General features: G+C 38.7%; 1 pseudogene; it reads left to right on the forward strand.

The window, feature by feature from the left end:
• Positions 1–2,705: 2,705 nt before the first annotated feature.
• Positions 2,706–3,991, forward strand: LOC141816599 (uncharacterized; annotated as a pseudogene).
• The last annotated feature ends 2,404 nt before the right edge of the window (positions 3,992–6,395 follow it).

The raw sequence follows: 6,395 nt of genomic DNA on the forward strand, positions 1-6,395 counted from the left end.
GCAACCAAGTTATGGCATATGCGTTTGGGGCATGCTGGAGAAAAGTCCTTGAAATTGCTGATAGATCAAGGTTTATTGAAAGGAGCACAGGCTTGCAAATTGGATTTTTGTGAGCATTGCATCAAAGGGAAGAAAACAAGAGTAAAATTTGGTAAAGCAATCCATAATACTAAATGTATTTTGGATTACATTCATTCTGATGTATGGGGGCCTTCCAAGACAACTTCTTTGGGTGGAAGACATTATTATGTTACTTTTGTTGATGATTTTTCCCGAAGAGTTTGGGTGTATACAATGAAGACGAAGGATGAAGTTTTGGGAATTTTTCTTAAATGGAAAAATATGGTGGAGACTCAAACAGGCAGAAAGGTTAAATGTCTCCGTACAGACAATGGTGGAGAATTTAAAAATGATTCTTTTTCAAAAGTCTGTGAAAATGAAGGTATTGTTAGACACTTCACCGTCAGAAATACACCACAACAGAATGGAGTGGCAGAGCGTATGAATCGGACATTACTAGAGAAGGTCCGATGTATGTTGTCTAATGCTGGGTTAGGCAAAGAATTTTGGGCTGAGGCTTTAGTATATGCTTGTCACCTTGTTAATCGTTTACCATCAACTGCTATTGATGGTAAAACACCATTTGAGAAATGGTATGGAAATCCTGCTACAGATTATGATTTATTACATGTGTTTGGTTCCACCGTATACTATCATGTTAAAGAGTCCAAGCTGGATCCAAGAGCAAGGAAGGCAATCTTTATGGGAATCACATCTGGTGTTAAAGGTTATCGTCTTTGGTGTCCAGAAACAAAGAAGATAATCTTCAGCAAAGATGTGACTTTTGATGAATCTACTATGTTTAGAAAGGTGTCTTCTAAACAATTATTGCAGTCAGATGGTATTACCAAACAGGTGGAGTTTGAAGGTAATAAATTTGTCCCAGCTAATATAGAAATTGTTGATGACTCTCCTATTGTAGATGAAGAAGAGGTTCAGATCCAAGAACATCCACAGCAACATGAATCAATTGCACTAAGGAAGGGAAAAAGGACCATAAGACAACCTGCTCGCTATGCCGATATGGTCGCTTCTGCAATTCAAATTGATGATGTTCCTACTACTTATAATGCAGCAATCCAAAGTTCAGAACATGAAAAATGGAGGAACGCCATGGATGAAGAAATGCAGTCTCTTCATAAGAATCAGACATGGAAACTATCAAGTCTCCCGAAAGAAAAGAAAGCAATTGGTTGCAAGTGGGTATATGCAAAGAAAGCTGGATTTCCTGATACAGATCAAGTTCGCTACAAAGCAAGATTGGTAGCTAAAGGCTATGCTCAGACGGAAGGAGTTGATTACAATGAAGTATTTTCTCCAGTTGTAAAACATTCCTCCATCAGAATTTTGTTAGCTTTGGTAGCACAGTTGGATTTGGAACTAGTCCAAATGGATGTAAAAACTGCCTTTTTACATGGAGATTTGGATGAAGAAATCTACATGACTCAACCAGATGGATTCAAAGTTGCTGGAGAGGAAAAGCTGGTATGTAAATTGGAAAAATCGCTGTATGGGTTGAAGCAATCTTCAAGACAGTGGTACAAGCGATTTGATAAGTTTATGATAGGGCAAAAGTACACGAGAAGCAAATATGATTATTGTGTATATTTCCGCAAGTTACAAGACGAATCCTATATCTATCTTCTTCTTTATGTTGATGATATGTTGATTGCAGCCAAGAGTCAAACAGAAATACAGAAATTAAAGAGCCAATTAAACAAGGAGTTTGAGATGAAGGATCTTGGTGAAGCAAAAAGGATTCTCGGCATGGAAATATCAAGAGATAGAAAATCAGGGAGGCTTTGTTTATCTCAGAAAGAATATTTGAGGAAGGTACTAAAACGTTTTGGTATGAATGAGAAATCAAAACCAGTTAGTACCCCACTTGCTTCTCATTTCAAGCTTACTGCATCCATGTCACCAAAGAATGATGCAGAACGGGAATACATGTCAAAAGTACCGTATGCAAATGCTGTTGGTAGTTTGATGTATGCAATGGTGTGTACGAGGCCCGATATTTCACAAGCAGTTGGGGTTGTAAGCAGGTATATGCATGATCCTGGAAAAGAGCATTGGCAAGCTGTGAAATGGATTCTACGATATATTTTGAATACCGTAGATTTTGGTTTGGTATTTCAGCAGGACAAACAAGATGGTCAGTGTGTAGTTGGATATTGTGATTCTGATTATGCAAGTGATTTGGACAAGCGTCGATCAACTACTGGTTATGTGTTCTCTTTTGCAAAGGCACCAGTCAGTTGGAAGTCTACCTTACAGTCAACAGTTGCTTTATCTACGACAGAAGCAGAATATATGGCACTTACAGAGGCTGTGAAGGAGGCAATTTGGCTTCAAGGGTTGCTAGGTGAACTGGGAATGGAGCAGAAGCACATCAAAGTGCATTGTGATAGTCAAAGTGCTATTCATTTAGCAAAGAACCAGGTTTATCATGCAAGGACGAAGCACATTGATGTTCGATATCATTTTGTACGTGAGATTCTAGAAGAAGGCAGAATCATAATTCTGAAGATTCAAACCGCTGAAAATCCTGCTGACATGATGACAAAAGTGGTAACTGCGATCAAGTTTAAACATTGTTTAGACTTGATCAATATTGTTGAAAATTGATTTTGTGAGAGAATCATATGAAATTTTACCAAGGTGGAGATTTGTTGATTTTGGTAAAATTTTAGTCCCACATTGGGAGTTTAGAAAATAAGGAAGAGTCTTAAGGCTATAAAAAGACTCCTATCCTTATTTGTTTTGGTAAAGAAGTTTGTGAATCTGGATTGGTATTCTCTCCTCTAATCAGGTTCTATTGTTCTCTCCTAGTTTGTAATATTTTGTAATATTTCATAAATTAGTGAAATATTTGATAGTGTTTTGGAGGATTTAGGCATATTTTGCCGAACCTCATTAAATATTTGGTGTTCTTGTATTTGCTTAGTTAATAGCTATTGTTGAGTATAATTTTAATAATTATACTTTTGGTGGAAATTATTGTGATTTCCACAACACTCATAACCGTCGGGAAGGTCAGTGTGCAGCTCCTGAGCCGTTTCACCGGCGTGTACAGTGTGCAGCTCCTGAACCCTATCACCGGCGTGCATATCAACCTTCCCTCGATCCCCACCATGGACGTCGGATGGGCTTTGAAGGAGTTCAAGGGGGGTCTTGTCCTCGGATCCCTCCAGAGGGGGAGATTACAGCGTCGTCTTTGTGTTCTACAGCTATTCTCTGCGGAAATACATTTTGTGCTCTGTTAATGCCGGAGATGAGAAAGTGGAAGATGATAGGTGATTATTATCACTACCACGACATAGCCTTTCACAAGGGAAAGCTGTATGTGATGTCACGATCCGAAGAAAACGACGAAGTGACGATAGCGGCGTGTGATCTCATCACGCCGGACTCGACTCCGACATGGACGCCGGTGGCCGTTATGTCAGACGCCACTTGGGATTTTGACGTCGTCTTTTACTTTCTCTGTCCGTCTTCCGATGATCTACTGATGGCACGGACCAGTACGAAAAAATCAGAAGGTTATATCAAATTAGAGGTTTGGAATGTGGATACAGAGAAAGGCACCATCATCGCCATGAATAATTTGGGGAAGCGTGCTCTGTTCTTGAGCACAGGTTCTTCGCTTTGCATCGATACTTCTTCGTTGCCGGATTTGAAGTCGAACTCCGTTTATATCTCGGTCGACTTGTATTATACCGGCTTTAGTAGTGAAAACTCGGTTTACAGCATGGAGGACGAAAGCTTCGCCGCCTTGAGTTTGCCTTCGTTATCGTCTCGAAGCCAGCGCCGGCGGCCATTTACATTTCGGCGGCCGATCCTAGTTTGGAAGCTGCGGCGGCCAATTCTTGTTTGGTTTGCACCCAGTATTGCATACTGATCCAATGTAAACTTAAAGCCTTTTTTTTAAATTTCATATCTCATTTCTATGTGAATTTATGGCTATGTCAATCAATTATGATCGTAAGGAACTATTTCAAGAGCTGCTAGAGAAATGTTAATGTCAAACTATGGATGAAGTACTGGAAAGTCATACTTTAAATAATCAAAACCATCAGTGATGAGTTGCAGTAGCAAATGCTGAGAAAGCAATGAAGAATGGAAAATGTTTCTTCCCAACATGAAAACAATTTTTATTTGAAGTAAACTAAGTAGCGAACCTTCCCCGACTCCCAGCTTCAGGAACTTGCAAATTCAACCTCATTGCGCAGAAAGCCTAGCTCTCAGCTCAGATGCCACTGCATCGATGAACTCTTCGGTGTTCAGATAATGAGCTCGAGTGACGCTGAGCAAACAGGCACTTTAGTTAGAAAACATGAAAATAGTTGTTGCTTGAGCAGTTGTAGTAGAAAGAGGCTAAGAATACCCGGATCCATGAACGAGAAGCGCCAGATCTTTGGTCATCTTTCCACATTCAACAGTTCCGACACAAGCAGCTTCCAGCTTTTCAGTGAAATCGAGCAGTCTGGCGTTGTCATCCAACTTTGCCCTAACAAATCACCACAAGGTATCAAAGTGATTCAGCCATTTCTTGAGGTTGGACCAAGCAGGGGTTGTGCAAGCTGAACCAGCCAGCAAAATATTTCATGTATGAATATTTTGTCATTATGAAAACTATTCCTCATTTATCCTTTACAACAATTTTAAAAATCAAATATAGAAATTCAAATGAAGCAAGAATAAATGTTTATTCCATATAGTAAAAGTTATTCAATTCTGTGAATCAAACGCCTCATTAGAGTAAACATGTCCTAGAATCCTCGATTCTTTCTTCCAACATTTCCATTGTCAAGGTAAACAGAACTTTTGATTCTATTTCTTGATGTTTCTTCATCGATTATTTTCTCATACACGAACATGAACTTTTCTCTCATTTGCAATCAATATTTTCTCTCTCCGTTTTTGGCAAATGGAATCCTTAGGGTTGCTTCAGTTTGAGGACAAATGAAATTATATTCCTCCAAAGAGATCCAGTATTTAACATCACATCACTAAAGCCGCTCAACCATTGAGCCATTGCTACATCTCCAAGAATGAAATGACTGATAAGGATCTACTGATATTTTTCTTTTTAAAATATACTTTTTATTTTGTATAGCAAGCTAGGCACTGATCAATCTTCATGTCCCAACTCAAGAATGAGTGTTAGAGTATATAGTTTAGTCCCATATGACATAATAAGTCATTAGGTATTATTTTTGGGCAATATATGGATCTAATTACTAATTAGATAATTGGCATAAGCACTCATAAACAAGGATTAATCATAATAACTAATTAGGATAAACACACTTTGATGTTGCTGCATTATTATTAACAAGGATAAAAAAAATCTCAAACAATGAAGTTTATCAGTGTGTAAGTAAACTTGCCATAAAGAGTAGGATATGCTAGAGAAGACACATAAACTAAAATCAGAGACGGTGGAATCCGTCATCCCAGCAGTCCTATACAATCAGCTCCATGATCATTTATGAAAAAGTAAATCGGAAAGCTACAATTGACCATTACGGAGATTAAATTTGCTCCCTCAAATAATGACAAGGGTACTAATGCGATGATCTCGACAAAGTCGAGGCAATAATGCCCTACTTCGTAGTGGTCAACTACAACTTCCCGATTTACCTCCTCATCGATGATCGTGGGGCCGATCGTGTGGGGCCGCTGGGGTGATGATTCCACCTTTTGCTGAAAAAGGATACTAATGTGATGATAAACAACAAGATGGATTAACCATGCAGCAAAGGTTTGAGACTCTTGTTGGGCATCATCGGATACCCATGGAGTTCGAAAAATTGTGTAACTAGGTCGTCGAGCTATGGATATCAACATTTTCTGAATTTATCCTGATAGCCGATAGGGAATTCCATAGGAACTAGTCAATTTAAAATTACCATGTACACTTTTGCAATTAATTAATCAAGCATCCATGGATCGATTTTCAACTATGACTCACTACAGATTAATTTCTTTCCGTGGAAAAGCAACCTAATTGGAATGTTGATTGTAGAGCGATCATTGTTCGCACTTCCTGACTTACTTTGATGACAAGTGAAAAACTTCTATGGGATCGAACCGTTCACCTCTACGATTAATCCATTCGAAGAGTTGGATATTTGGATTTCTATACAAGTAAGGGTGCTAACGAGCCCCTTGGGCTATGATAAAAGGTGAGGTATGTTTCCTAAATAATGATAGTTCAAATTTCACCAATGACACATTACACATTGGAAGTTTAAAAAACTTGTGAGCTTGATCGGCCATCAGGATCCATTTGTGCTTCGCAATTTATTTTGATGGCCGGAGAACAATTT

This window comes from Curcuma longa, unplaced genomic scaffold (genome assembly GCF_044706935.1).
Source record: "Curcuma longa cultivar G26 ecotype Majalengka, Jawa Barat unplaced genomic scaffold, ITB_CL_G26_1.1 contig_17358, whole genome shotgun sequence".
NCBI classification, from domain to species: domain Eukaryota; kingdom Viridiplantae; phylum Streptophyta; class Magnoliopsida; order Zingiberales; family Zingiberaceae; genus Curcuma; species Curcuma longa.